The sequence below is a fragment of the Ornithodoros turicata genome, chromosome 2 (genome assembly GCF_037126465.1).
Source record: "Ornithodoros turicata isolate Travis chromosome 2, ASM3712646v1, whole genome shotgun sequence".
NCBI lineage: Eukaryota > Metazoa > Arthropoda > Arachnida > Ixodida > Argasidae > Ornithodoros > Ornithodoros turicata.
Window position 1 is genome coordinate 56,166,153 of NC_088202.1, and position 20,758 is coordinate 56,186,910.

Genomic DNA, 20,758 nt, shown 5'->3' on the forward strand with positions numbered 1-20,758 from the left:
GCAGGTCGAACTGGCTTGTCGAGTTCGTCCCGCTTACGTAAACGCCGCCGGGTTGTGTTGACCCAACGTCGCGTCGAGCCACATCAGCCAGAATGCAGGGGGAAGGCCGTGGCGATCGCCTCTGGTTGGAGTGAATACATGCAAACAGCCTTGGGTCGGGTTGGACTCAGCCAGCTAGTCAACGAGACCTGCTCCTCTGGGGTTCATGTAAACGAGGCTATAGTGTAATCATCTCGCGCCTGACGAGAACAACGCCAGCTCTCCCAGCATCACGGCGTTTCCTGTGTAGATGACCTGCATCCCGTCAGAGTCTTATATTTGACAGAGAGTTTCAAAACATTTTGTAATATCGTTCTCGATGGCCAGGGTTCTTCGTAAGAGGGTTTAGACATCCCTCAATACGTGCGCTCAGCTGCGGAGATACGGGCACTCCTCTTGCTCTGCACCACCTTCTTCCGCTTCTCCTTCCTTACACAAAAATGGCCGTGGGCCACGGATGGAGGTTGACCAGGGCTATATATAACTACGAAGGATTGATGTATAGCTATACGAACCAGTATGTACGTTGTTCCCTTTTGCATTCGTCAACTGCATCGTCGCCACTCGTGATCGATGTCCTTTGCTAACAGCACAGGCAGCTGTAGCACATTGGGTCATTTAATCCCTCTCCCACACGCGTACTTTACAGTCATTACAGCAATCGTGCTATTGCTGCACACTCAGAATCGCCTATCACCTACTTTACAGTCCAATAACTGTTACTCTGCGGTGTTCATAATATGGGTCCATGCAGTAGTATACTGGTATTGGGTTATTATTCGAAATCTACAGTAAAGATGAGAGACAAAAGCAAGTTTCAGGAGATAGGAAGGTATTCACGATAACGGTCCCCAAAGTATGACAAGCCAATAGCAGCGTCTCCTCCAGCAGGTGACATCACATTGCTAAGCTCGGTTTGATAACTTCGATGTACTAAAACCAGTCGCAACAGCTCCCCGTAGAGCCCGTTGTCGGGGATAATTCACACAACACTGTGCCCGTGGCCAATCAGAATCGCTCTTTAACTCCCTGAACCATCCAGTCAGGAGACTTCCCGTTCGGCTCGCCGCTCGGCCGTTCCCAGCTTCCATCGACTTCTACTGGCTTTCGTGTCGAGCGTTCCGTGATCCCAAAATAACTGGAAAACAACTCTGGAATGTTCTGGGCAAAAAACAAACATTTATTGACGCATCACGTTGGCTCAGACGCATAAAACATGAATAAGCGCAGCGCGTAAAGCGCCCTAACTGTCGCGTTTGCTAACACATGCAGCTTGTAAAGCGCACACACAGTCGATCCCTAATAACAGCTGTGATCAAGTTCAAACTTGCAAAGCACACACACAGTCTATTCCTTATAACGAACAAGGTTGGCGATATCCTTTCGTTGCATACAATGCGTCGAGCAAATCTCAGCGAAGCAAAGTACGTACGCTGCAGGCTGATCTTTGTTGACACCATGTTCGAAACCAGACGGGTTCAACGTGGCTTCAACTGACGACAATATCACAATATCTGATAGGATGCCCGATATCTTGGTCGAGAACCAGTGTAACACGCACAGATACACATCATAACACAAGAGTAAGCCCGTCGCACACTTTTTCAAGAAAAGAACACATCATCAAGCCGTCTCTTCGCAGCCTCCTCAGCCGCTGACTCACGCAGACGCAGGTGCGCTAGCGAGAAAGTAAGAAGTGCCGTTTTGAATATTATAGCTCCTAGGCGCGTGATTCTGACAAACCAACCGGAGCACGTTACAGGTGCCTGACCTATGTGGGAGTCTCTCTTTAGCTCTGCGTGCAGTGATACTCCGTTTCTGGCCGCGACTGCGGGTAGCTGTCGGGGACTGCTAAAACCCGTTAAAGTCGAAAGGTACGGTGCAATTGAATGACGTTAGAGAGTTTTAGTAGATCATACGCTATCGCCTTTGCGTACGCATGGGATAGCGTTCATGGTTCTGCGCACGCCCATAACAGAAAGAGAGCTTCACGCAGTGCAAAAGATCTCGAAATTCGCGATGAAAGATGAAAGTCACTGAAAAGGTTAGCAAGCTGTAGGACTCGAACCCACATCTTCTGGATTACCGGCAACTTGAGGCCTTGTATGTGAGTGTCCCTTCTATGTTGTTCCAACCTCAGAACACCAGTTCGCTCATCTCGAAATTCCTGATCTCAAAGTTCACTGGCTCGAAACAACTAAAATGCTCGATTGCTTCGTAAGATGATCTTCCGTGTTTAAAAAAGCCGATATCGTTGATTGACTACTTAGCTTCATGAGTCTTTGATACCAGTGGAAGTCATTTTCGCGGATGAAAGCCAAATTTCATCTTCAAATTGGATGTTTGCGTTTGAGGAGGTGAATACACTTCGGCGACGCAGTCTGGTGCCTCCACCGCTTCAGGCTATGGACCCCCCCCCCCCAAATCTGCCCTGACCTAACGTGAACTAACCTCACCGAGGTGCCCTAGCCTAACCTACATACCTTTACATACCTTTCACAATATGGCAACCTCCAAATTCGTTAGGCTTAGCAGGATATTGTTTCTCCTGTTGCATGATGTTATTCAAATGCATATAAAAAAGGTTCTAGACCACACAATTCTATAATTGTTTTATTTTAGTCTCCGTATATGACCCGCTTTCACTCATATGTTCAATATTTATGCCGGCACCGCCTCGAGGCTACGTCCCCCCCCCTTTTCCCAAGTATGCCCTGACCTAACTTGAAGTCTTGAACTAACCTGACCGAGGTGGCGCTAACCTAGCCTAACGGTACATACCTTTCACAATTATGGCGACCTCCAAATCCGTTAGGCTTAGCAAGGCCGTGTTCCTCATGGTGTATGGTGTTATTCAAATGCATATAAAAAGATTCTAGACCACACAATTTTATAATTGTTTTCTGTTTGTCTCCGTGTATGACCAGTTTTCACTGACATATGCAATATGTATGCCGGCACCGCCTCGAGGCTGCCTTGCCCCCCTCTCCCCAAATATGCCCTGACCTAACCTAACCTAAAGGTACATACCTTTCACGAGATGGCAACATCCAAATCCGTTAGGCTTAGCAGTGCAGTGTTTCCCCTGCTGTATGGTGTTATTCAAATGCATATAAGAAAGGTTCTAGACCACTCAATTTTATTATTGTTTTATTTTCGTCTCCGTATATGACCCGCTTTCAGTGCAATATTTATGCCGGCACTGCCCCGAGGCTACATCGCTCCCCTCTTCCCAAGGATGCCCTGACCTAACTTGAACTAACCTCACCGAGGTACCCTAACCTAACCTAATGTACATTCCTTTCACAATTATCGCAACCTCCAAACCCGTTAGGCTTAGCGAGGCCGTGTTCCTTCTGGTATATGGTGTTATTCAAATGCATATAAAAATATTGTATAGACCACTAAATTTTATAGTTGTTTTCTATTTGTCTCCATATATAACCGTTTTCACTGACATGTGCAATATTTATGTCGGCACCGCCTCGAGCCTGCCTTGCTCCCCTCTCCCCAAATATGCCCTGACTTAACCTAACCTAACCTAACGGTACATACCTTTCACGAGATGGCAACCTCCAAATCCGTTAGGCTTAGCAGTGCAGTGTTTCCCCTGCTGTATGGTGTTATTCAAATGCATACAAAAAAGATTCTAGACCACACAGTTTTATAATTGTTTTATTTTAGTCTCCGTATATGACCCGCTTCCACTGACATGTGCAATATTTATGTCGGCACCGCCTAGAGGCTACCTCACCCCCTCTCCCCAATTATGCCCTGGCCTAACTTCAACTAACCTCACCGAAGTGCGCTAACCTGCCCTAACGTACATACCTTTCACAAGATGGCAACCTCCAAATTCGTTGGGCTTAGGAAGGCATTATTCGTCCTGCTGTATGGTGTTATTCATGCATATAAATAAAGCTTTTAGACCGTTCCCGTATATGACACTTTTCATTCACACATGCAATTGTTACCTTTCAAACGCTTTCAGTAATTTTTAAAGCCCTGATAACGAACTACACCCCCTTTGAATATAATTATCGAGGAATATCAGGCTTGACTATATCAGGTTACATGCAACGTTTACTGAGGACTTGATACACAGCAAGTGAAACACAGTGCTTGATACACAGCAAGTAAAACACACGATAAAAAATAGCAAGCGATAACACCCAAGTGCACCCAATAGCAACTGAATTCTAAGAAAACAGAACCAGATTGTCCACATTCCTCTCTCTGAATGCCCATACGAATTTGGCGCAAAGCAGTGCTCGAAACTTCAACGTTCTTCATCTTGCAGCTCAGAACGCGCTGAGTAACTCCAAGCGTTCGAAAAATCCTGTCGAAGGTGGCTACTCTATATAGGGTCACGTGACGCCATGTTATACCCACCTCGCGGGTTACTCGAGCTGAATAAGAAAACACGGCCAAAAAAGCATAACCTACTCTGCACACGGTAGGTTACGGTAGGAATAGATTAAAGTGTCCCTAGTCAAACTGAAAATGCACGTACGAAATGCTTTTACAACGACATCTACTTATTGTAGTGGAAAGCAGAACAAAGATACGAAACGCTGGGATGGGCTAGATGGACCTGCAGGGTGGCCTTGTCAATGAATGAGCCTTTGGTTGAAAAGTTATCGGTTACGGAGCAAGCGGTCACCGAAAATTGTAATCAGATTACTTGAAAAATTGCTTGCCCGCAAAACCAAATGATAGCTCACAACATTCCTCCGAAAGGTAACTGATCAACGCAACTATTTGTTACTCGAGTTCTGCAAACCCGTATCTGTTCCGGCCCAGTACGTTTCGGAGGGTCACTGTCACGGTTTTTACAAAAACAAGCACACCCGGCGCTCACAGAACCCCCCCCTCCTCCAACCATGCCACACGTGTCATGGTGACTTCAAAGTGACCCTTTTTGCTGTACTATGTGGGTGTTTATTTTTACCATTGGCAGAATTTTTATAAAAAGGCTGTGAGAGTAGCAAAGATGCCGTTATTGCAGTTCTACGGGAGGCGGACATCCTCTCGAAGAAAGTATGCAACTACAAGATGACTAATTATAAAACAAAATCATTAATTAACTTTTTAATTATGAGACTTCGGGCAAAAGCGAGATATCAGAATCAGAGACTATGCTCGTTGATAGCAATTCCACGTCCAACAAATCCTGAAACATGTCACGTGCATCTCCGAATTTTGATATGGAAATGAGTCGAAACCGAAACCGCGGCAACCAGGAACGTAGGCAGCACAGCGGTCATTCACGTCAGAAGGCCACGTGAGTTGGAACGATGAAGATGATTGGAGTAGGTGCGGGTCTGCTGGCCAGATAAACCGCATTCCAGTTCCCTTAGAAGTCGGCCCAGGACGCACATTCCCCCAGGGCGTCAGTCGTGACGTTGCCCACATACGTGAGGCCGACAACGGCAAGCCCTATCGCCATCACCACCACCACCACCACCGCATTCCGACCAAGATAAGCCTCAGTTCAGTTCTGACCTTCGAGCAGTGCGGACGCAAACGTTTCTGCTCGTCCAAGGTCAGCACACCCGTATCTTGTATCTGACCGTTCTTCGCCGCGTGCTTAGTCACTGTTATTGCCTTATCTACCCTTCCATCGGAGCTTCCCGAAGCCGCTGTGGCTGTATCTGGCTCCTCAATGAATCTGCGCGGCCCGCCGTTGCGCTGGTTTGCCATGGATGAAACCGAAGATGTTCCCGTCAACTTGACCAAGTAGACCAGAATTTCTTCACTGAACGGAGAAGGTAGGCCTCTCTCCGAACGCCGAAAAAGACGTAAAGTAGAAGAAGATAACCACTCAGTTGTGTCTAGCAACGCCTCGCGTGACAACAGTCCTGACCGTGAAATCGTCCTTCACAGTAATGAAGACTTAGATGACGACACTCCCTACACTGTTGTTTCATACAAAAAGAACAGAAAATGGGAATACCCATCGCCTTCCGGCCCACGAACGAAGGCGAATCGCTCATGCAAGCCAACCCAAATGAGCTCGCACGCGTAATCCTCACCACCTCTCAGGAACGAATCAAGAGCCATCGCATTGGTGGGGACGGCAGTTTGACTGTCACCGTAGGCTCTCAACAAGCTGCAACCTCTCTGCTCGAGTTGTCCTCTCTCAGTGGTATTTCAGTTGTGCCTAAGATACCCCCTTCCTGCTCATGTAAAGTAGGTAGGATCTCTAGAGTGCACAAACAATATTCAGAACAGCAGATCCTTTCCTGCGTGGCAGCGGTTGGCGTCACGGCTGTTCGTCGTCAGTATATAATACTCCGCCTAGAAGACGTATCTGTGGAAAAGCTGCCCACAGACAGAGTCGTTCTAACTTTTCAGACCAATGTCAAGCTTCCGGACTCTGTCGGTATCGGATTTAACAGTCACGGGGCCATCGAACACTTTGCTGTAACACAGCGCTTTAAATGCCAACGTTTTGGCTACGTGGCGAAATACTGCCGGGGTCCCACTCGCTGTCGCACCTCCCCATGATCGCAAGGATTGCACCACTCAGAGAGAACCGAGATGTGCTAATTGTTCGGGTGACCACACAGCATCCTTCTCGGGTACCCGAGGCGACTAGCTGTTCTCCACGTAGTCAAATCGACAGCCGTCTCAGGCAGGTTAACGCTTTAGGCATCGGCTTTGCCCAGTCTGAAGCTGGTCAGTGAGACTACTGAGAATCCTTCTCGTGCTCAACGGAAGCCTATGAAAACAGGCAAAGCCTCAGATAAAGTCAAACGAATGGAGGTAAAGGTCACGTCTGTTCCCATCCCCAAGCCTCGTTCTACTAAGCCGCGTCAGATACCATCGACCTCCTCCAAGTCATCCTACGCACAAGCACTTCAAGCGCCTGACATGCTGTGGCTTCACCTCCCACAATGTCCGTCCGGAACGTTCCCGCAAGCACACACCCAAGCCCAACACTACGCAGGTCACTGCTGAACGTACTCTTCTGGTTCACGTTATTCCGTTTCTCTTAGCTGCACTTCGGGCTGTCGTCAAGGCTCTGCCCAACGCTGGCTCCATCCCTGAAATTCAAAAAACTCTCGCCCCCCCCCCCCCCGAATCTGTCATCCTCAGTCATCTTCCCGACTTGTAATATGAGCTGTGAGACTATGTGTCGGAGTCTCCTCGCCCTCCTTCTTGCAAACCTCATCGCAAGCAACAGCTCATCTCCAATGCATGTCTCCAAGCCTTACGCCCCTCACTTACTTCAATGGAATGCTAGAAGCCTTGCCAACAAACTTCATGACATCTGTCAGGAAGCAAACTTTCCACGCTCTGCTAATTTCTGAAAGCCTTGCTGAGGCTCATTTCCGTCTCTCCAACTAAATCGGCTACCGCTCTGCAGCATCTCATCCTGATTGCCGCCCACGGGCCTCCATCTTTGTTCATAAGAACAGAAATCATACACCAATCGACCTGTCGCACATCTGCTCTTCTACTGCTGAATTTATCGCCTGCAAACTCCAAGTAGCACGGAAAGTCACCACCATAGTCTCCCATCGATATGACAGCCAGCGGTTCTTCGCGAATACTTTCTCCAGTCTTCTGCAATCCTGTCCTGGGCCTATCATCATCGGAGGCGACCTAAATGCAAAGCACGGCCTCTGGGGCAATGCCGTCGACTGTTATAATGGAAACAGCTTTGTTACTTGGTTAAATTCTTCCAACCTGGCGATTCTAAATGATGGAGACCCTACATTCTTCAGAGCTCCAAATGGACCACAGTGATCTAGATATCACACTAGTGTCTCCCGGCTTTCCTCTCCTGTGGAAGATTCAACCTGACCCCTCGGGCTCGGATCACTTTCCTATCTTCATCTTCCCCCCACAGAAGGCCTCTGTCACTCTCCGGACCTACTCTGTTACAAACTGGGACATGTTCCGGAACCTTACCAATTCCGTGGGCAATTCTCTCACTTTGAGCAGCCCGTTGTCGCGCCTTCCGTAGAGCACAACGCACTGGCTCCACTGCTGACTGGGTACAATACAAGAAGTTGTCCGCCAGTTTTCGTCGTTACTCTTCCCATCTCAGTCGTGCACAATGGCATCGCTTCACTGCCTCACTCCCTCTTCCCAACCCATAGTCCTACCTCGTGTGTCTGGAATATCATCCGCTCACTTGATGGCTCTTCCGCTCCCAGAAGACCTCTTGCTGGTCTTGCCCTGGATTTAAACTGCAGCCTAGTGGCCGCTGCCAATAATTTCGCCGACTCGATTTCAACTGTGCCAGCCCCTGCATCCTTCCCAGTAAACACTACCTGCTCACCTCCCATTACATCAGATCCTGAAGATGACAACTTCACGTTAGCCGAATTAAGAGACGCTCTAAATAAATGTAAACCCGGTAAATCGCATGGGGCCGATAAAGTCAGCTATCAGATGCTGAAAAACCTGGATCAACATGCTCTCCTTGTGCTTCTGGGTCTATACAATTCTATCTGGAACTCTTGTTGCTTACCTCAAGATTGGAAGCGCGGAACGGTCATACCGATCCCCAAGCGTGGTAAACATACAATGGATCTCTCAAACTTCCGGCCCATAAACTCTTAAATCATGTGTGTGCTGGGGCGCTTGAATCTAGGAATCTCGTACCAGACCATATGTGTGCCTATCGTCGCCACCGGGGAGCGTCTGATGCCCTTATCCAGCTTTCTGCATGTCTCCAACAGGCTGTCTCCAAAGGCATCAACTTTGTGGATGTCAAACAAGCTTTTGACTCCATTACTCATGAAGCCATCATCCTCCCTCTGATGCAGGCAAAGATCACTGGGAAGCTCGGCAATTTTATCGAGGGCTACTTCTGCAACAGAATAGTCGTCGTCTCTATTGAGGGTCACTCCAATTCAGCCAGACTTCTAACGAGAGGTGTTCCTGAAGGTGGAGTTTTGTTCCCTATTCTGTTCAATTTCGCTTGATCGGATATACACTTCGGAGCTCCCTCTACACGATATCCCAGAAAGTATCTCATTCACGCCGATGACATGTGCATTCTGGTTCAAGGCAAATTCAAGAACCATCTTCAAATGTCAGCTCAATCCACTCTAGACCATCTAGTTCAAACCCTTGCTGCCAAGGGCCTTCAACCTTCCCCTGCCAACACCGTCTCTCTCGTCTGAGCACCTCCAGGAGTACACATCCCGAACAGTTTTCCTGCGCTCACACTTAATGGTACAACTATCCCAAGAGTTAACGAAGTCCGCTATATGGGTGTTACATTTGAGACAAGGCTTTCATGGACTAATCAAGTTGAAAACTCGGTAGCAAGCAGTCAACGTCTCTTAAAAATGTTGAAGTTTCTCTGCGGAAAATCTTGGGGTTAACAATCCAAGGTCAATGCTCACCCTATACCGAGCCCTGGTCCCTTAGCCGGATCAGTTATTCCCTCTCCATCATCAATCCATCATCCTCTGGCTGGCAGCGTCTGGAAAGGCTACATAGGGCTGGTGTACGCATCGCACTGGGACTACCAAGCTCGTCGGACGTCGAGGAGCCCCTTCTGGATGTGAGTGAATGGCCACTCGGCTTACATGCCGAGAAAGGGGTCTATGCTATCGTCTCAAGGCTTCATCAAGGCTCCTCTGGCGCCTCCGCTATTTCTCAACTGAGCAAATGCTTCAATACCTCTGTCGGAAAGCTCTGCAGATCGTTCATGAAGAAGCACAGCAAAAAACTCGCCTGCATAAGCCGACCCAGCTCACCGCCCTGCAGGGAATACGTCGCCATTACCTTCCCCGCTATGCGTGAACGCCACGAAAAAAAAAAAAAAAACACTGTTCTGCCGTCGTAGCCCGCAGTAAAGCTCTCGACCATATTGAAGCTAACTTTCGCAATCACCTTCACATTTTTTACTGGTGGCTCACTTATCACTGGATCAGCTTCTTCTGCCTACGTTATCCCTTCCTCTAACACACAGTGGTCTGTCAAGCTCGATCGGCGTTGTATCTCTTCATCCACTGCAGAGTTCTGCGCCATTCTACATGCCACCATCGCTGCTAACCTGTCCAACTCTAAGGAAGTCGTCGTTCTAACCGACTCTGCTGCTGCCCACTTTAAGGTATCTGACATGGATAATCAATCCACCTTGGTCAGGTGATCACAACGTGCCCTCTGTCTCGCTGAGGAAAATGGAACCAGAGTTACTCTTCAGTGGATACCCTCTCACGTTGGTCTGCCTGGAAATGAGGCGGCCGACAAACTCACGAAAGAAGCACACTTTCACTGCAGCAGCCCCTTCCCTCTCCCTTCTGACGAATATCCTAGACCAACTGCAACCGGCCTTGTGATTGACTCAAGCTCATCCTCCCGATGGGCGATATCCCATGCCAGAACCCTGTTGTCCTCCAGATCCTGCAACAGGGCCACTACCACTGTTCTTCACCGGCTCCGGACTGGTTCTGCCTTTACATACAGAGGGCTTCATCGACGCAAGCTCTCCCATACTACTGCCTGCCGCCACTATCCTGCAATCCCCGAATCTCTGCAACACATCTTCTTTGAATGCTCCGCCTACAATGAAGCAAGAAACAAGCTCTTACCCCAAGGGCACCCCATACCTACGTGCACATCAGAACTACTACTTGGTGGTTCGACGGCCGCTCAAAGACACAAGCGGACGGCGGCTATAATCATTTTTTCGAGGGACACCAATCTCATTCTGTGCCTCTAGTACGCAGCACCGGGCCCTTCCCACAATCCATCCTTATTTTCTTCTTTTTATGTTTTTTTAATGCGTCCTCTTTTTTTTTTCTGCGCTTAGTCGTGACGTTGCCCGCTTAAAGCGTGGCCGACATCGGTGAGCAGTTTTTCACTACCACCACCACCACCACACCATCACCGAGATAAGCCTCCGTCGGCGTAGATGATGCGCTCTTGGGGCGCGCTGTTTCGGTTTCGGATCATTTGCATACCGAAATTCAGGGACGGATATTTCACTGCACGCGCTCTTTTCTGGATTTTTAAAAGATAAAATGACTTTCAACGAGGATTGTCTCCAGTTCTACCATCTCGCTTTTGACCAAAGTTCCTTAATTAAAAGGTTTATTAATTGATTTTAAGTAAACGTACGTAGGACTGTTGCTGGGAGGTGACGCGCGCCGGATTTGTCAGGGTCTTCGCCCGTCATTGGTCCGCGCGGCTGCCTGCGGGCTGTACAGCTTGAGAGGCACGTTTTGCATTCCTAATATTGGATGAGATGATCATTCGTCTTGTAACATTCTGCAACCGGCACGCAGATGCAGCCCATGGGCTTGTCTTGATTGATGCATCTGGAGGCGCAGGCAGTAGCGAGAAAGAGGTTGCCACACATTTGCATGCTTCATTTTTGTTGGGCTGTCTACTCATTGCAGGTGTATTACCAAACATTCTATGACGACTTGTAGCACACAATGCTTTTCACATGACCCTTTGTGTTTGAGAATTCCCGTTGGATATTTCTTCACCAGGGTTTTCACGGGAACACAGCTGCATGCTAATACAACAAGTGTTCTACACAGTGTAGAAAAAGCCAGATTTAAGGTGTTGCGCATTGTCGCAGACAACCACCCCACAAGCACCAAACTGTTCTCTATCCTGTCCAACAGGTCAGTTCTTCCAGTTGTCCAATATGTGCTTGGTTTGTACATTAATATTACTGCATAGTTTACATATTGCATTTAGACTCGCAGGCACCCGCTAGATGGAAAACGTCCACTGTTCCTATCATTCGAGTACTGCTATATAATAAAGAATCTATGGTCACAATTTTTGGCACACAACCGACTATTCTGCAACAACGGAAAGTTCATGAACCTAAAGTATTTGAGAATGCTCCTTGGGATTCAGCAGAGGCAGGTTGGCATTAAACTAGTACGTGGCCTACCCCTAAAGCACCTGTTTCCAGACAACCTCGAAAAAATGAATGTGAAACGCGCTGTTGACGTATTCTGAGGTTGACGTATTCTGAGGTACCTGAGGTAAGTCACATTTCGCATTGATTATGCAGACGTTTCTTTAATTTTTCTTTAATTTAGGTGACTGCAGAGTTGAGTAACCTTCAGCATTATGGGCACAACGTTGGTATCACAGGGTTCGATGGCAGCCATTCAATAATCAAATTTCTTGAGGTCTGCAAGTCATTCACCTTGCACAATATAAAGAGCACAAGTTTCCATATCTTCCGTTGTGACCCAATGAGAATGCCATTTTACAGTGAGAACGATGAAATGTTCGTAGCTGTGGTTTCTAACCTCCATTTACAACCATTTACTTACCCTGACTTAAGTTTACTCTCTTCCACCTCGTCTTTTTTGGCTTGAAGGCACCTTTCTAAAATACATCGATCACTGGAAGCAAGTAGCACCGGCTAAGGCAGCTTTTCTCTCATCAGAAACCTACGAAGGCCACTGTTCTATGCACTCGCTACTTGCTCACTCACGGTTTTAATTATGTCCTAACGTTTAAGTATTCTTCTGATGAAGTGGAATCTTCGTTCTCAGCCATACGGCAACTTAATGGGTCAAATGACCAGACCGATGCATATGCTGCTTTGTCTACACTCCACAAAATTGTGGTGACTGGACTCGTAAAGCCATCTCCAAGTGTAAATGTTTAAAATTCTGTCTTTCAACTGCGCGGGCTCCTTAAAGATACCGCAGGGTTTACGACACAGATCCCTCCACAAAATGCAGAAGTACTGCAGCCATATTTGGGTCAACTCAAAGCAACATCAGGTACGAATGGGGCAATGGTGATTGAGTGACGAACATGCACTAACTGTTGCCAGATTTTCAGCGGCACCATGTCCTGGAATTAAATCATCCACCGTTGGTCTTATAGCTGGATACCTGGTCAAAGTCATTGAGACAAAGATCAACTGCGTTGGGTGCCTCGAAAGAGTCAAATGCAAGTCAGATAATGCTTACTCTAGCTGTGATCAACAAGTTGGACCGCGGTGGCCTTTCGTATCCAAACTCACGGTTTGTGAGCTTCTTAGTGACACTTGAAAATGTAGCTTGTACCATGAGGAACATATTATTAGAAATACCGAAGCCACTGAGCTGATTCGTAACTAGGCTGACTTGGGCTGTCGTCGACAATGCTTTGTTAATTTGTAGAACTGACAACACTGTAGCACATAGGACAGTACTGGTCCAGACAGTTCTAAAAAAGTTAGCATGGCCGTTCATAACAAAGATAAGTGCTCACGTTACACAGCAAAACAAAAACAAGAAGATTTTGCACAACAAACCTGTCTCCCGAAAAGTGTGCAAACTCTGAGATGCTATTGCATAGTATTCTATACAAACTGCATTGTACTTCGTGATGAGTGTATAAACTGTATTGTACTTCTTGATGTGTAAGCGAAAAGTCCTCTTGTGTGGTTATTTATATTTCACTTAAAGTTTCACTTGTGAATCTGGGCGCACGAAAATTCAAGCGGTAGACAAACTACATTGTACAGCGATAAATAGCGGCAATGTGCTGCTCTCACAGAAAACATGAGCGCACTTGATTTGGAGAGGAGTTTAAAGGAGCAGTCTAGAGGCCCACAATTTTGTTTCTGTTTTTGGTCAGCATGGAATGTTAGGCGGCCGAAAACAGTTTTCCCACAATTAGTGAAACCGTAGCGAAATTGGGACGCTTGTAATAGCTCCCCGAACCTCCCGTGCGCGGAAGACCCTCCTTCGCCTTCACGATAGGCATGTGATGAGCGCCACCACACGCGTCACTGTGTGGCGCAAGTGGTGAGGACGCTTCTCATTGGCCCTGGGAACACATGATCGAGGTGAGCAACATCGCGCAGGCCGGAACGTCTGCTACCGCTTCGGAGACCCCATGCGTTCTCCGGCTACGTGATGTCCGAAATGGAGGGTTTGAAGGCTGTCCACGACACAACCACGATCTTTTTGGGACCGCAGACATCACGGGAAGAACGATTGGTGCAGCCCGAAATTAACTGCGCTTGTACAGCGAAAATCCTGTGCTTGTCAACAGTGTACAGCCTGTCCGACCGTTTTCACCGCGCAGTTGGTTCAGTGGCTAACAGGTGGCGCAACAATACCGCCGCCATAGCTTGCTTTCTCCTACTGTGAATTCTGAGATTGCACAGAAGCCACGGATATATTACTCTTGTGATCGTAATCATATTCTCTCAGGCTGCATGTATGCTTTGTTTTCTTTTCTTACAAAACGTGATATAAATCATATAAAGAATAGAAGTTAACAAGAAACCGCTCGCAATGTTCGTAGCAGACGGTTTTTCCTACCGAACGAATGAGGGTCTCTCTACCACCAACGTCACAGTAGAGTGGGTGTGGTCTGCAGTTGGAGCGCTCCGGCCTGTCACCGCGGCAGCGATTTTCCAAATTAATTGCACCGTGGTGAAACAACTTTGGACAGAAATATTTTGTGGGAATGCTTTTCCCATACTGCTTTACAAGATGACAGCAGTTTTTGGCCATGTTAGATACTACTTTAACGCTCCTTTAACTGTGCAATTTGACCTCATAGGTTGAGTAGCACGCAGAAACGTCTTTAAATCGATTCTCTCGCATAGCGTACACAGCATACACCATAACCGAAACGACAGAGGGCTTCGCGCACCATCTAGCGGGAGCGCTGCCAACTATTGTTCCAGTATCCTTTCCGTACGGGGTGCGCTGAATGGTCAGGTTTCCTGTCTTATTTAGTGGGTCGTGATTGCTAGTACTGAATAACGGTGCCAAGACAACAACAAAAGACACAAGTCAAGGTTGGTACACTGCTGCTACTGAATAACGGCACCAAGACAATACGAAGAGAAGATATGACAACACAATGCCAAGTTGATACATTGCTACTACTGAATAACGGCGGCAAGACAACACAAAGAGAAGATAGGACAACACAATGCCAAAGTTGGTACATTGCTACTACAGAATAACGGTGCCGAGACAACACGAAGACAAGATCGGACAACACAACGCCAAAGTTGGTACATTGCAGTTACTGAATAACAGCGCCAAGACAATACGAAGAGAAGATAGGACAACATAACGCCAAGTTGGTACATAGCTACTACTGAAGAACAGTGCCAAGACAACACGAAGAGAAGATAGGACAACAAACGCCAAAGTTGGTACATTGCTATACTGAATAACGCGCCAAGACAACACGAAACGAAGATAGGAGAACACAAGCCAAAGTTGGTACATTGCTACTACTGAATAACGGTACCAAGACAACACGAAGAGAAGACAGGACAACACAATACCAAGTTGGTACATTGCTACTACTTAATAACGGTGCCAATACAATACGAAGAGAAGATAGGACAACAACGTCAAGTTGGTACATTGCTACTACTGGATAACGGTGCCAAGAGAACACGAAGAGAAGATAGGACACCGCAACGTCAAGTTGGTACATTGCAACTACCGAATAACAGTGCCAATAGAACACGAAGAGAAGATTGGACAACACAGTGCCAAAGTTGGTACATTGCTACTACTGAATAACGGCGCCAAGACAACGCGAAGAGAAGATAGGACAACACAACGCCAAGTTAGTGTACTTCGACTGCGTACTAGCGCTTTCTGTTCATTTTATGCGTTGCACAGTGGAACATTCTTCGTATGTAGGTGTGCCGAAATAAATCAGCTGTCATTCAACGCTCGCCACGTCAATATGCTCTGTAGCTCTCTCAATTTGTTGCGAAGTCTGCCATAATTTGAAACGTACGAACAAGCTTAACAAAGGGCGTCATCGACCAAACATCGACGGTTATGTCTCTCTATGCGCAGTCACCCGCGAAGCAATTCAGTGTGCTAGGACCAGAAAATGTATTGACATTCCAATCCCGGCTGGCGCTGGCGAAACGGAAACTGACATTCAACGCCGCTCATTTTGCTTCATCACCACCGCCATAGGCATCTCTCCGGAGCGAGCGTGTCTCCGGTTCACTCCGGTTTGCTAAATGGCGAGTGTCTGCGCTTCCGCCCAGATACGGTCGGTCCACCTCAACCGTATTTGTTGGCGTACGGGAGCTGCAAAATCCGGTTTACTCCCTAACGTTCCCTAATAATCCCTAATAATTCTAGCGTCCATTAACGGAAACCATAAACCGAACCGCAAAACATAAGAGTGAGCTTACGTTCGCTTGGCATAATAGTGACTTACGATCCGGTAAGCGATGAGTTTTAGTATATCGTACGTTGTCGCTTTTGCGTACGTAAGGGATAGTGTGGTGGTTCTGCGCAATGCGCAAAGCTCTCTTTATGTTTAGCGCGTGCGCAGAACCACCAACGCTATCCCTTGCGTACGCAACGCGATAGTATACGATATACTAAAACTCACTAATACCACTTACCGGATCGTACGCTCTCAGGAAAAAAAGAAAATCAGGAAATGGAGTGTAACTGACTTTTACAGTCTTTTATACTATTTTCTGCCCATCTTTACTCTGATCGCCCCGCCTTACTCTTCGGATACTCTATTTACCCTGCTATGACGACCACGACGTTGCCTAACCACGCTGAATACGCAGGTTCTCGTCCGTTGATTACCTGTACTCCAAAATCGTGCCTTGCCAGTGATCGCCATAGTATGTGCGTGTTAGTGAGCCATCCGTTGTCAGTCCAAGTCTCAGCGTCTGTATACCCGTCGATATAACCTTTCTCAGTTTGTATAAGCCCAGCGCGACGTCAGGCACAGGACCTGAACGTTAAAGGGACACCCTCCATCAATAAACAAAACGCACTAACAAAGTAAGGTAAGTGAAAGACGGTAACATAATTCTACCCCGGATCCACGCAAAGTAATTTTTACTGCCTTGCAGGGTTAAGTTACACTCCTGGACAGCAGTGTAACACGCTTTCGAAAAAAAGAGCGAACATTACGTTAAAAAAGAGTGATCTCACTGACAAAGATTCTATACTGCATAAGATTTGGGTATAATCTATTTTTTCAAAGAGCGTAGTAATCAGTTCAAGCCTGGGAGCGACGAGCGGAAAAGACGAGAACGGGCTTACAAGCACTGATGAAGACATGCCTGAAGAAAATGCTGACGACTAGGACATGTTCCTCCAGGAATGAGAGCCACTACTGAACAGCTTTTGGACGCATCCAGCAACGAACCAGGGGTAAAAAGAGCAGAAAGTATCTTCATGTACTGGGGAAGGAATAGATTCGTCATGAAGGAATTGTATCAACTTGTCAGCATTGCCGTACCTGTGCCGCCAACACAGGTCAGCGTTGAAAGGGAATTGCCCATAGGTATAGCCTGGAGTTAATTTTCTCTCCTCGAAGGATAAACTGATGTGAATATAGTTTAAAACACATCACGATGGTGCGCCGTAACATGTCGTACATCGAAGTCCTCCTCTGACTTGGTTTTCCTTCCTATCTTTTCTTTCTTTTCGCATATACTACGTTCTGTCCGCCACAATAAATCTTGGTTGCGTGTGACGCGTTTTATCCTACCGTATTTACGTAGCCGGAAACCACAGAAACATGATAGTATTAGTATGCCCTCGATAACGCGACTTTCGGAGTAGCGTATATCTTTACCGCATCCAATCGACAAATAAGATTCTGCACGCAGCCGCAGTTGGTTACAGCATATACAAACCTTCGCGGTGGCCATAACGACGGCTTACTAGCACTTCTAATATTTGCTGTCAGCATATATTCGCAACATAGTATTGCTGCCCGTGTTCAAATTAGCCGGATATTTTATGACTTCAATTCTGAGAGTTTGACGCCTACTTGCCTAACGTATCCATGCGATGTGTGCAGCTCCAAGTTGAAAACCGACATATATGTTGGTTAAGCTACATTGGTTACTGATAATCGTAAATGACAAAACCTGAAATCTTGGAACCGGATCCCTTACGAAATTCGGGAACTCAACCGTAACCGTAACCGAACCCATATTTGCTTCGGTTTCAGTTCCTGGTGTGGACGCCTTGAGGAAGGCAAAAGGAGATAACCGGCAGCCAAGAGGGACGGAGTTGGAATGAACGTTTATTATCACCCGCGCTGGTGCGGCGTGTGACGAGCAGGCAGCGATACCGATGCTGCTACACGTGCCCCACCCTCTCTTCAGGTGCGGCGCAGACGCGACGGAAGGGCTCCAAGTGACGTGCCTGGCTGGGGACGGGAAGGCCGACGCGGGCGCCGGAAAGAGGGCAGGGTCGACGAGGAGGGTTTGAGGTGCGGCAGGCTGCGGGTCCACGAGAGCCGGCTTCAAGCGGTCAATGGAAGCGGTCTGGTGCTGTCCTGCGACTTCGAACGAAGGTCTTAGCGGAGCGGGTGACCACACGGTACGGACCCGCGTACGGAGACTGAAGGCAGCGTCGAGGAGCAGGAAGCTGGAGAAAAACGTGGGTGGACGTGGCCAAAGCAGAGGGCACGTGCGTGGGGCGGGAGTGAGGGTAACGAGGCGGCGTTGCGGCGAGGGACTTGAAGACGTCGCTGAGCAAGGAAGCGTAGTGCGAAGGTGCAGGAGTGGGGGATTGCTGGACGATCAGGTCTGCCGGTAAACGAAGCGTGGTGCCGAGAACGAGCTCTGCCGAAGAGCACCCAAGATCGGGCTTGAGGGACGCTCTCAAGTGCAAGAGGATGAGCGGGAGCGCCTGGGACCATTTATTGGGATCCGGCAGGGCGCGAAAGCAGGTCTTCAGCTGGCGGTGAAACCTTTCCACGAGCCCATTCGCACAGGGGTGGTAGGATGTGGTTCTGGAGCGCTTGGCGCCGAGCAGACGACAGAGCTCGAGGAAAAGTGATGACTCGAACTGAGCCCCACGGTCAGTGACTATATCGTCTGGAACACCGTAACGGGAGAACCATGTGGACAGGAGGGCAGCAGCCACAGTCTCAGCGCGGATGTCGGGTATGGGCGTTGCTTCAGGACACCTGGTGAACCGGTCGATGACGGTTAGAAGGTATTTGAATCCAGCCGAAGGCGGAAGTGGGCCGACCAGGTCCACGTGAATGACCTGGAAGCGACGATCGGGAGGCCAGAAACGGGCCGGTGGAGAACGTGTGTGACGGTTGATCTTGGCACGCTGGCACGGAATACACCGAGAGGCCCATAACTGAATGTCTTTGGACTATGCCGGGCCACACGTATCGGGCGGAAATTAGCTTCCTTGTGGCGCCGATTCCAGGGTGGGCAACCTCATGAAGGGCTCGGAAAGCCAGATGGCGAAGGGCCTTGGGAATTTAGGGTCGCAGTGTGCCGGTGGACTCGTCACAGGTAATGATCAAAGAACTGCCAGAAAGTGTGATGTCCTTGAGACGTAGTGATGACGTGTTGGACTGGCTGAACAGCTTCGCTCATCGTCGGATTGCTGGGCTTCCGCAAGACTGTCCATGGAGAACATGGGAGGCGGAAAGGCGGACGCACGGCTGAAAACGTCCGCGGAGATGTTATGCTGGCCACTGACGTGCTCCAACGTCACCGGGAACTCGGCGAGAAACGCCAGATGGCGGATCTCACGAAGCGAGTGCTGCTGACCGGCGGCACGAAAGGCATAGACGAGCGGCAGGTGGTCAGTATACAGGGTAAAAGGTGGTCCTTCCAGGAAGTAGCGAAAGTGCTTAACGGCCGAGAAGGCGGCTAGCAGCTCTCGGCCGAAGACACTATAACGTTGTTGAGTTGCGGTAAGCTTGGTGGAAAAGAATGCGATTGGCTGCCATTCCCGGTCGATGAGCTGCTGAAGAACGGCACCAACCGCTGTACTTGACGCGTCGACAGCGAGAGAGGTGGGTGCATCGTGGTGCGGATGAATCAGGAACACTGCATTGGCGAGAGCGTCCTTGGATTCGTTGAAAGCTCGCTCTGCGTCTTCTGTCCATTGAAAAGTAGAGGAGCTGTTAGGGTGACGGGAGGTGCAAAGGAGGGCCTCTGGCGGAGCCAAAACTCATGCACACTGGGAGATAAATCGCCGATAAAAGTTTATCAGCCCAAGATATCGGCGTAGCTGACGGAACGTCTGAGGCTGGGGAAAATCTCGCACGGTCCTGACTTTCGAGGGCAACGGCCTGATGCCGTGTCGATCAAGATGATGACCCAGGAATTCGAGACAGTCCACGCCAAATTCGCATTTCTGAGTGTTGATGATGATGCCGTGATCTTCGAGGCGTGAAAAGAGCTGGCGGAGATGGATGCGATGCTGCTCAGGAGGTGCGCTGGCGACGAGCAGATCGTCCGTGAATGCAAAGACAAAAGGAAGGCCACGGATGACGGTGTCAATAAATCGCTGGAAAGTATGGGCAGCGTTCTTAAGCCCGAAAGGCATCCGGAGAAACTCAAACAACCCGAAAGGCGTTGTTACCGCTGTTTTGTGAATGTCATCCGGATGCATGGGGATCTGGTGATACGCTTTAGTAAGATCAATTTTTGAAAAGGTGGTGCCTCCTTCCAAGTTGACGGCGAAGTCTTGGATGTTCGGTAGCGGGTATCGATCGGGGACGGTGATCAAGTTTAGTGCCCGATAGTCCCCGCATGGTCGCCAGTCCCCGGTTTTCTTGGGAACCATACGTAATGGGGACGACCAATTGCTGGATGATGGACGAGCTACTCCCATATCGATCATGTGCTGAAATTCTTCCTTGGCGATCGTCAGCTTCTCTGGGGCAAGGCGGCGATACCATTTGTGTCTGTACCAAGGCGGGTTGACCATTTGTGACTATACGATGGACAGCGTCGTGCTTGACGGGGCGAGACCAATGG

General features: G+C 48.4%; 1 long non-coding RNA gene across 2 annotated transcripts; it reads left to right on the plus strand.

Annotated features, from left to right (window-relative positions):
- The first annotated feature begins 1,800 nt into the window (after positions 1–1,800).
- On the plus strand, positions 1,801–15,768 carry LOC135385451 (uncharacterized). 2 transcript variants are annotated; one of them, XR_010420418.1, is made up of 3 exons: positions 1,801–1,913; positions 11,508–12,017; positions 12,075–15,768. It is a non-coding gene; the product is annotated as an uncharacterized LOC135385451 (long non-coding RNA). The 2 variants fall into 2 exon arrangements; XR_010420419.1 differs by having other exon boundaries at positions 11,508–11,645; positions 11,722–15,768.
- Positions 15,769–20,758: the final 4,990 nt, after the last annotated feature.